Genomic DNA, 12,434 nt, shown 5'->3' with positions numbered 1-12,434 from the left:
TCTATTTTATTGTATTACAAGTGATTTATTACATTGTATTGCGAGTGATTTATATATATATATATATATATATATATATATATATATATATATATATATATATAAAATATACTACTGTATCTTAGATTGCGAAAAAAAATCTACTATAATACGAAAGACGTTTCCAAAATTTGTAGCTATATTGATTGTATATATTTTGTGTAGTTTATTAAAAGATTCTAGAAATATTTAATGCCATATTACTGTAATTTCAATTTAATATATACTTTAGGAACTTTATATATACATACATAAAAGTTCCTTTACACTGTAAAGAGAAAACACATGCTTCAATGGCACATAAATTATTGGATCAATAGACTCAGGACAAAAAAGTAACTTACATGTTGAAACACCAAATTTGGTATATCTATCTCTTTCTCATTCTGCGTAATGATTTTTGAACTAAATTTGAAATAACTATTCGGTTTGCACCGCCATCCTGCAACACCTATCGTCCAGTGGGAGGGGCTATCGAGATAAGGGGAGGACTTAATCCATAGACTGTATAGTAGGAAGGCTTATGTAATGGTATGAGGGTGTGAGAACATAGTGGGCGCGGTTAGCGTTTTGGTAGGAGGAGCTAAAGCTAGAATAGCGGGGTATGAAGTCACACGGTGTTGCTCATAGTGGGAGGGGTTAGCGGTGTGGTGGGAGGGTTTAGTTTCATGGCACTGATCATTCGCAATGAGGGAATCCTATCTGATAGGTGAACGCGCTGATCAGTGTTATCAGATATGTTAACAGGACTTTTTGACACAGACTCATCAAATGAGCTCCAGACGAGCATCACTGAATAGTTTGCGATGGAATGGATTACTTTAATTTTGACTGTGTTTACTATGATTATTTCTTTTCATCTTCTCTTTGGCAAAAGAAGTCATCCCAATGCTCCTCCATGTATAGGAGGTTGGATACCTTGGTTTGGTGCTGCTTTTGAGTTTGGCAAAGCACCTTTGCATTTCATCCAGAAAGCCAGACCCAAAGTAAGTTAACCTATTGTGAAATTACTTGAATAAAGAATAACTATATAGTCTAGATAGTTTGCATATGCATATAGATTTTTTTTTATATATAAAAGATTTGCATAGCCTATGTTTTTTGTTTATGCAAATGTCTGACACCTGATTTCGGACCTGATTGTAACATTTCCCCCCAGATCATTAGTTATGTAAATTAAATATAAAATGCATTTTTAAAAGGATGGTAACAGCTTTTGGCAAATATAAAATGCATTTTTAAAAGGATGGTAACAGCTTTTGGCATAGATCATACAGGGTTGGTCTGCCAATGGGTCCAGAAGTCCAGCTCCTCCCCTGCAAATTTTGACGAACCTGTTGCACTCATACTGTCCAAAAAATGTAAAAGTGCAGTGTGATAATTTGATTTTTAGAGCAGAATTTTTAAAATTAACAGATTACCAATATAGTTATATATTTTACATGTTCTCTTAAAATTAACAGCCAGCACATTATTATTACTATGATCAAAATAAACAATATTAGAAAATTTGCCTTCAGACTTTATATATAAAGTACACATCTTTGTTTACCATGCTGCTTGTTCATTGATTGATTGATTGATTGATTGTGATGGCTGGCTGTTTATACTTTCAATACTTTCATTAGCAACTACAAAAATATTACCCAGACGCTATGCTGGAGCACTGCTGCTGATGTTGACGTGTTTTGTTTTTGAGCTGTGCCATACTAACCGAGTTTGAAGACAGTTCAGTTCAGCACCACTAATTTATGCAACTAGGACAGAAGCCGCACACAGTTGACACACTTTTTGTTCTGGGCACTGCTGTGCCAGTTCTCTGAAAGCATGGGAGATAATGAGAGGTTTGCTGAATAGACAACTGCTCTAAAAATTCAGCAATTGCTTCTGCCAAGGCAAGAAATCACACAAAAAGAGTGCTTTCAAGTCTTTTTAGGTTCTCTGGGGGGGTCACTGAATAAATGTATTTAATTGCCAGTTTTTGTACTGTATTTTTTTTTTTTTTTTTTACTTAATTTGCATTTTAATATAAGATTTAATCATTTGTATAAAATAGAAATAATAAAGCTTAATTTCTAAAAATAGTGTGTTTGTTCTAGTATGGACCAGTTTTCACTGTTGTAGCTGCTGGGAAGAGACTGACATTTGTGACCCTAAATGAGGATTTCCGAGCTTTTTTCACCTCTAAAGATGTTGATTTTGAACAAGCAGTGCAAGAAGCTGTTCACAACACAGGTACAATACTCGTGGTAAATGTTTAGATTTATAATTGATTGCTAAAGCTACTCTATTATTCTCTTATATGTGACCTTAGACTCTGAACTCTATGAGATGATTTATTCCTGTCCTTGACTTACTTTCAATACTGCTGATGACTGAACGTCATCAGTACAATAGTCTGTGAAAATGTTAACCTTGGATTCCTGTCCAGCCTCAATCAGCAAATATTGTTTCTATAAAACCCACCCAACCTGTGCCACCATAATCAAGGGCAGACTGACACCGGGCCACACGTCAATGCTCTCCGCTCATCTCTGTGAAGAATTTAATGACCATTTGGAGAACCTTGGAAGTGAAGGATCTGGACAGCTGAATGAGCTCATCAGGTATAGTCTTCTTGCATCAATTATTTACATTGTGCTAAATTTCCCCTTAGAAAACAGTAGACTTGCCTTCCATACATTTTGCAGCAACTGGTTGCCACACAAAAAGGGAAATTCTGTGCTTAATAATGCCGATGTATATCAATAGATTAAGCTTATGATATGTAGAGTATAACTAAGCTATAACAAAATTCTGCTGATTTGTAAAAAGGCCTAATATTATCTAATTTGATAATGCAATGAGTTCAGAAATATTAGAACTTTCCATAATGTACAGCATTTACAAATGTATCAGCTAGAATGCATTTATCAAAATAACCAAAGCAGTTAAGTGTCAAAAGTTACAAGAAGTATTCAAAATGTATCATTAAACTTAAAGTCTGCAAAGTAGTGGGAAAATATATTCAAATACCCAATTTCATGTCAAAGAACTTAACATAAACACATGTTTATAAATACCCCCCCCCCCCCCCCCCCCACACACACACACACAAAATCAAATTTTCTGTCATTGTTTGGATGTAGTAAAACACCCAAAGATGTATCAGAAAACATCTGGGTCATGTTTGCATTTTCTTCCATCACTGGTCATAATTCTAACACTGAAATCAGAATTTGGCATAAAATAATGTCCTCAGACTCATACATACATGTGGAAATTGGCTCAGAGGAAGATAAGAATGTCTTCTTTGTTGCAGTTTTTCTGTTGTTAAGGGATTGAATTCCACCTTACAAATGGTTGTCGAAAGCAAAAATGCTATGAAATCCACATCTTATTTTGTAAGAAAGTGTGTCAAGCTTGAGGGACAACAGACACTATTTTTGAAATCCGCACCCCAAAATTAGTAAAAAAACAAGTATCGGATTTCATTCAGCAAATATGATGCAGCACAGTGTACACTATAATTCATCAACACAAATCTTGTAATGTAATTAGATAATTTCAAGTAATTTATTTCTTGAAAACTGTATTATACACTTAATTTCTTGTTTTCAGAAGTGTTATGTATCCAGCAGTAATGAGCAACTTACTGGGCTGATGCAACTCTCCTAGTAATGCCCTCACCAAGCAGGAGTTCCTGGAGAAGTTCACAAAGTATGATGAAGGATTTGAATACGGCTCCCAACTCCCAGACATGTTCTTGATGTATGTGAGTGCTACTGCTGCAATATTACTGGAAGCTGCAATTATATAACACAATTAGTCTCCTGAATCATGTTTATAAGTTACTTGAAAAATAATCAACTAAAGGCCTCCCGTATCAGCATATATTATTGTGGAAATACATTCAAAACATCTATAGCCAAAGAGTTAAAGGATGCACCTTATGTGTCTTCAGGGAATGGGCAAACTCAAAGCAATGGCTGCTTTCTCTGCTGAGGAATATGGCTGTCAAATCACAGGAGACCCTCTACAGTGAAAATAATAGAAAGGTAATATAGGTAATCTTCTTTATTTCTTTCCTTTTTGTATTTATTTATGTCCCCTAATGGCAATTGGTTTTACAGCAAGACCAGCATACAAAAAAAGACCATTTACAATACATTCAAAATAACATAAAAAAAAACACAGGACAACACAAGACCAAACAACTACCTACTTCCACCACATGCCCGAATCTTTGTACCTATTACTCCTAACACAAGGAAATAATCTATGTTAACTGCGCCACATGTTCATGATAAAAGACAATGATGGCAGAAATCAGGTGAAAATGTAAAACCTTGAAAACCCGATTTTGAGAAATTCAGTGTTACAGTAAATCACTTGCTCACTTATGGATCCTCTGCAGTGAATGGGTGCCATCAGAATAAGAGTCCAATCAGCTGATAGAAACATCACAATAATCCACACAACTCCAGATTACTGTTGTTACTGATGTTGATGTTGAAACACATAGAATAGAGTTTAATGCCGAAATAAATCTTTCTGTTGAATGTGTACGTTTATAAATGTTTGGACCAATAGAGGGAGCTAAAGAGTTTCCATCAGGCTTCTAAGCCTTTTTTGTTTGACTATATGACATTTGAAGTTTTACAATTTTGTTCATAATCATATATCATTTTAGATTTTTTTATTATTATTATGGAATCAGCATAATATTAGAAATCTATCTGCTGTATTTGGCCATTGTTTCATAAAAATCCAAAACGTTTCTGATCTGTCATGGTTTCTCCCTAGACTTTACTACAGCACCTGGCTACTGCAATAAGTGACAAATATCTACCCAATTATGGTTTACTTTTGCTTTGGGCTTCCCTGGCTAATGCTATACCAGTAAGTGAGAGGTTTATTTTAGTGCTATTACACTGTATCTTTCTATGTGTTAACTCAGATTTGACATTGAACAGAATGTTGCTGAGAACTAACGTTTTCACTTTATTCTAGATTACACTTTGGGCCATTGCTTTATTTTGGCCAATCCTAAAGCATATACGATTGCAATGGATCAGATCAACGCTGCCCTCAGAGACCAAGGTAAAACCAATATCTCAAAACCAATGGTTTTCAACTTGTAAAGCCCCACCCAGACTGAATTCATTCGTTGCTTTCAGTATAAATATCAACTAACATTCATTTAAAACATAATTTAAAAATTTAGGCTCTGTAAGATTTTCTATATTTTTGACTCACCAAGGCTGCATGTATTTAATAAAAAATACAGAAAAGCAGTAATATTGTGAAATATATTTTAATAAAATGTAATTTATTCCTGTGATGACAAAGCTGGATGTTCAGCATCATTACGTCAGTATTCAGTGTCACATGATCCTTCAGAAATCATTCTAATATGCAGATTTAGTGTTCAAGAAATATTTCTCATCATTACCAATGTTGTGAGCATCTGTTATATTTGAAACTTCCCCCAAGATCCACTAGAGGACAGCATACTGACATGCATTGTCTTTAACAAGTCTTACTGAACATTTTTGGATTAAATCTGTAAGTATATGACAAATTTTCCCATATACACTAGTAAAGATGATTTGCATATTGCAAAAAGAGGTGCATTTATGCACCTTTATATGCACAACACAATAGCACATGACAGTTAAATACAAGTACAAAAATGTGTTTTACTGTGCTGTTCAGCCAGATCTATCCAAGCATTGTTACTGCATTAAACTTTCTCTTAAGCACACATCAGTAGTACTTAAAGCTATGGATAGTCACTTAGTGCTTGTGTGTTTGCTTTGCATTCAAGACAAGGAGAAGACAACGGTGACCCTAGATGACTTACAACACATGCCATATGTGAAGTGGTGTATCATGGAAGCCATTCGACTGAGGGCCCCTGGAGCCATCACTCGTAAAGTAGTGCAGCCTCTCAAATTACAGGTCAGCCATAACAGATTATTCAGCGCACAATGCATTTTATTTCAGTGTTTTTATGCAGGTCCAAAAGTGCAGGCTGTATATATAGAGATCTGCCCTTTGACTCACACAGGATACAAAGCAAACATTGCCATGCTTAATTCTCAGCTAAAACAACTCTATGCATGTTTTCTGCTTTTCAGAATTATGTTATCCCACCTGGAGACATGCTGATGTTGTCTCCCTACTGGGCTCACCGAAACCCCAAGTATTTCCCAGACCCGGAAGATTTCAAACCTGTGAGTAACTTCACCCTTCTGAATGACCTCAGCCACAGGATGAGGTTAACACAAATTCCTCTATAAAACAAAATAAAATAGACACAAGACACATGCTCATAAAATGCTTTTTTACAGCAAGTAAAGTGCTTTACTATTAAATGTTCCTGTACTTTTTGAGTTTTTTTTTTTTTTTACCCCGTTTGTTTTGCTCTATGATGGAATCGGCATCTCTTTTATTGGTATTTTCTTTCAATAAAACTTCCTCCTTCCATTTTGTCTGGCAAGCTGTAGAGTGCTGGTCACAAAGTGCTTGAAAACTCCAGCTGTGCTCCATTAAAACAGGAATAATAGGTCTGTATGTGTTCAAGGAAGGCCTGACAATTAACCTTCCGGCAAACACCTATAGAGATTCCATTACACTTCTGTCTACTAATGTCTAGAAGGAAATAGCACGGCTCACAGAGACTCGGTTAGAGCTACAGTACATCTAAATGCTTTAAATACTGTTTTTAGCAAAAGGTATGTTTAGTTTCAAATCAACTCTCTTCTTTACAGTGGAAATGCACTTAAATGTGTGTAAAGAGTGCATTCAAGGGTCACTTTCTCCATTTTCCTTAATGGAATCTTGACAATGGAACAATGAATAGATGGTTGCTGATTAAATGGATATTCAGTGGTCTTTTACATCGGAAATCTATATACAAATATTTTTGAATCTATGAAAACCTTGGAAGGTTGGACTTTTTGACCGGTTCAAAAGACTTCTAGGTTTGTTGATGCAACTCGAGCAATTGTTGATTTATGCCCACAATAAAGCCACATTAGTGAACAGATGGACATTGCAAAGAGAGTTATTCAGAAATTACTGTAAATATGTCTTATTAAATTAAATCTTAGAGTGCTGGAAGATAGGCTCAAATGGTATATTCTGGAGTGGATTATTTTTAATGAAACTTTTCTTCCCACAGGAACGATGGGAAAAGGCAGATTTAGAAAAGAATGTCCTCTTGGAGGGGTTTGTGGCATTTGGAGGGGGGGGAAATCAGTGCCCAGGAAGGTTAGAAAAACTCTTGTATTTATACAAAGTAATCATCATGTACACTCAAAAATAATAACATTTAAAGTATTCCAAGCAACTGAATATAAATGCTATAATTGAATATATATATATATATATTCCTACTAGATAAATTTGTCTCAAAATAATAAATATTCATTTTCAAGTTTTTGTTAGACATTTGCTATTAATATTGTAGGATGCAACGTTGCAACACATTAACTGATTGTAAAATGTAAAATGATTTATTGAGTTATTTTAATTCACAAAATTTGCTAAGGAGCAAAACTTCATTTTTAAATTTTATATTTTTTCTTTGTGCATTTTGTTTCTTTTTCCCTGGACAGCTGGTTTTGAACTTTACTGAACTTTGCTCAAATAACACAACTGAACCTGCTACATCATTCATGAACATGTTTGGGTTTTCAAACCAGGCACATCTGACCCGGTTGCATTTAAGTTCCTTTTCCAGTAGGGAAAGACCTAAATATATAAAAATGTCATGCTAGATTATGTTTAAGTAAGCAGTAAACATTTTTAGCAATAAAATCTGACAGCAATTTTATTATACTTATCAAAAGCTTCTCTAGGTTATGTGTTTTTGAATAAAAAAAAAAAAAAAAAGGCTTTGTGCTGGCCGGTTCAGCTAATGCTCTTGTGGTTTAGAAAAAAACAAACAGGTGATATGATAAAGGAAATTGGCACTTTTAACTGTAAGCGGGTCTGCATCCTCCATTTTGAGCATTATAAAAAAGAATATACTTTTTTTTTCTAATTTAAAACATAATAAAAGCAAAGTTTGAGATTTGGAAGCACCTTTGTTGAGCCAGGGGCCATTTTTGCCCTCTAGCAAGGTTTGGTGGGTTGGTCTTTGGCCTGTAGCAGGAACACTATGGGTTGAACTTGGCCTATAGCAAATGCCACAAGCTGCACCAGCCCATCTTTCCCCTTTGGCTCTATTGCTGAGAATGTCAGTTCCCTTAGGTTATTTACACAGAGACTGGCACAAAAAAAGTTCATAGCTTCAAGTTCAAGATTTTTGTCGGTGTAATTCGAATTGCAGGCAATACTTGTAAATCATTTAGCTGCATTATTGATAGTGTGCACTATGGCTTCATGGCTCTGCTTTTATGTTGTGCTGAGCATCCTTGGCCCTAATGTCCCAGCCCTTTGAGCCCCTATTGATGACATCATGAAGGCCCTGGGGAGTGTGCGACTGGGGTCAGAATGACATTAATAGAGCTTTATAAAGACTGGAAGAACTTTCCCAGCTGCACAGGAAGATCAAAAGCATAGGCACAGACCAGTGACCTTTCAAAACCCTCCAGAACAGATGCATCTATGTTTATCAGTCTGGGAATATATGAGAGGGAGAAACAGAAGTAAGGGAGATGAAGGTTTGTTTTTAAACCTCTGCTGCTGTTTGGTCATTTTTGTTTGTATCTTTTTTTTTCTTCTTTTTTCGCAAGGTAATGGAACTTGGTAAAGGTTTTAGCACTTGCTATGTGAACAACACAATGGAAATGAATAGGAAGTGAATTTCATCTAGTGGAAACATTTGATATTGTGCCCAAACAAAATCTTACTTAAAGATCATTTTCAACTTTGATACTTAGATTTATGGTTAGGCTTTTAAGCACTTAAAACATGTTTTGGAAAAAAAATAGTAGTAAAAATTAAAAAATAGTATTTTTGTAAATGTTTTGAATAATAATAAACAAACTTCTATAACTATTTTAAGTTTCAAATTTTTTACTTTTCCAGAATTAACTTCCACGTCTTCTTTAAAAATCAAGATTCATGACAGTTAAAAAAGTAGTAAACAGGTAGTTAATGATCATAAATATTTCATAAATACAATTTAGCACCATGAAATCCCCTAAAAATAGAAATGATTAAATAAAATAAAATAAAAATTACCAAACTAAAATAAAATACATTCAGTTCATTGAAATTCATTCATGACCCCAGCAGCACTAAAGGGTTAATAATACATTTTATAATACAAATTATAAAAAATGAATAAAATAAATAATTATTTAAACAAGTTTATATATATATATATATATATATATATATATATATATATATATATATATATATATATATAACATTTGTTTAAATCATTATTTATTTTATTCATTTTTTATAATTTTTATTATAAAATTTATTTAATATATATATTCTCCATTATGCATCTCCATTATGAGTGTGGACTATGAAATTTTCTCTAGAATAATTTCAAATGCCACTGAAATATTCAATCCACACCTACCAACTTCCTGCATTCAAATGTCACATTGTCATGAGGCGGCTTTGTAATGATTACTCAGGCTTGTATAGATCTCTTGGCTGGATGCTGTCATAAATTAGTACACTGAGTGTGGCGAACCCATGTATTTCATTTTCCCTCACTCAATCCAATCTGATTTTGATCATTTTAGGAGATTGGCTACTTGCGTCACTAACACAGTGCCCCTGAATGAGTCACGGCCCTCAAGGTTATTTAGGCTGATTATTTAAAGAAACATGACTTGCATCTCTCGCCCTCCCTTTATCGCCTCCCATTATTCCTTTCTGTGTCTCACCCAGGAACCATCTTGTTCTCTGTACCTTAATTCTTTCACTTCAATTTACCCAATATTCCCCTGTCCGCCTCCAAACAAGGTCATGGTGGCTATGAAAGGACCTGGAATTTGAACACAAAACAAGACATTCATTCACATTTTGCTTTTCTACCTGCAATTTAAATCACAGTTTTCCCAGTGTTCGGCAGCACCCGAGGGAGGGTGCAATGGCAGCTAGACAGCATGCAATATTCCATCAGAATACTAATACACATAGTGCTATTTAAGCCGGCTTGTGAAGTGATGAGCAATTCAGCACAATGAGTTTGAATCTACAAAATATTGTTTATGAGAAAGAGGACGTGAAAATGAAAGAAACAACAAGAAGCACTTGTAATTTATAGTGTCAACAGGTGGTACGCCGTTATGGAATTGCATATGTTTGTGGCCCTCATCCTCTACAAGTTTGAATTCATCCCACTGCATCCATTGCCCAAACCGGTAAGTGGCCTGAGAAAGAGTAACGTCCAATGGAGAATGGTAAATAAGCCTTGAAAGAGACGACTTCAAAGTAGGCATTAGGTTAATCATTTCCAGATGTGTTCCTATGGCAGTATTTACCCAACAACAGCCCAATCTAATGCTTAAGCAGCGTCCTGCTCTTTACCCTTGCAATTCTCAGGCCGGACCAAAAATAGCTTTGTAAATTTCGCCCACCAACGACTAAGTTCATATGAGGAACGTGGAACTAGATTTGAATCATGCATTAATCTATTTCATTTGTCATAAATGTATACTTTTGGAGGCAGATTTTTTTTTTTTTACAGCAACATGATAAATGCTTAATAAACTGATAAATACTTTTATACTTTTATTATCATTCCCAGGCAGAACAATAAAAAAAAAAAAAAAAAATTGCTAAATAATAATTTTATATATATATATATATATATATATATATATATATATATATATATATATATATACAATTTTTTTTTTTTAAAGAAATTAATACTTTTATTCAGCAAGGATGGATTAAATTGATCAAAAAACATTTATAATATTTAAAAAAAAATCTATTTAATATATATGCTGATCTTTTGAAGTTTAGATTCATCAAAAAGTCCTGAAAAAAATGTATCAATGTATCAATGTATCTATAAACGGTACAAATCAACATTTTCTAATGATTTCTAAAGGATCATCTGACACTGAAGACTGGAGTAATGGATGCTGAAAATTCAGCTTTATCACAGGAATAAATTACACTATACATTATATTAAAATAAACAACTGCTATTTTAATTTGCAATAATACTTCACAATATTACTGTTTAAGTGTAGTTTTATCAAATAAAAGCAAGAGACTTCTTCCAAAAACATTTAAAATATCTTAACAACCCCAAACATTTGAGCAGGATTTTATTAAATATATAAATATTTGGATGAAACCAAAAAAATTACATACTGTAGCTTAGAAACATAGCTTAGAAAATTTAATCATTTGTTTGCATATGCAATCTGACTTTATATTTTGCATTGCATGTAATGCAAAGAAATCCGTGCGTATAAAGAATGTCTGAATACTTACTAATGTTGTATATTATATTTATGCGGACTTGATAAATATATGTATCTGGTTCTTGTAGAGCCCCCTGCATTTGGTGGGAACCCAGCAGCCAGACGGATCCTGTACAGTGAGATACAAGCATAGATAGAGCGCTTATGTTCAGAGGGCTGTGCTACTGCTTTAGAGCTTTGTTGACAGCCTTGACATAAGAGTTGCAGAGATCAACCGCATATCCTGAGCTGAGCTTCAGAGGTTTGAAACATCATGGTGAATGTTAAACAGTGGCCTGGACACAGGCAAATACTATATCCCTCTAAAGGAAACCAGAAAATCAGTGCTAAAGGTAATTTAGGATATTAGCTTATATATATTACAGTTTTGTTGGGTCAACCTCTTGGATAACTAATGGCATAATAGAGATGATATATATCAGAAAGCATGAGGTTGTGAAAATTCCTTTCCTGGACTGAGAGACTTTATCATTTTCAGGATGTATGAAATAAACAAAATGTGTTGCCTAATACCACTGCAGTCATTTATTACAGCTAAACATCTTGTGCATGAAATGGACAAAGTAAAGACAAAGTTTATAGACAATATAACTAAGAGGAGGTTCTATTTTGTGAAGCAGAAATATGTAAACACATTATTATGTGTATAAACACTGTGCTTCTTTTTCTGCAGTGGTGAAAAGGATTGTTTCTATAAACACATCTGTCTTGTAGTCTGTAAGTTCTTTACTGCATCTGATTAAACTCATTTTTGGATAATATTACATAATATTACATGACATAAGTTACATGGAGTAATTTTATGTGCTTGGATGCAAGCATCTTTAATTTGTAAGTAAAATAGAATGTTTACATGAATTCAATATGAAGATGTACTTGATTGAATTAATCACTGGTATTGTAAACATTTGGAAGAAGAAAACCCTTTGTGCTACTTTGCAATGTAAATAACAAGTTTAATTGTGTTTCAATAAAGAACGTTTTGCTGCA

The 12,434-nt window shown here is 34.0% G+C and overlaps 1 pseudogene; it reads left to right on the top strand.

Moving 5' to 3' along the window:
* Positions 1-212: 212 nt before the first annotated feature.
* On the top strand, positions 213-12,434 carry LOC109084500 (annotated as a pseudogene).

The sequence above is a fragment of the Cyprinus carpio genome, chromosome A20, assembly GCF_018340385.1.
Source record: "Cyprinus carpio isolate SPL01 chromosome A20, ASM1834038v1, whole genome shotgun sequence".
NCBI lineage: Eukaryota > Metazoa > Chordata > Actinopteri > Cypriniformes > Cyprinidae > Cyprinus > Cyprinus carpio.
This window is presented reverse-complemented; position numbering and strand designations above follow the sequence as displayed.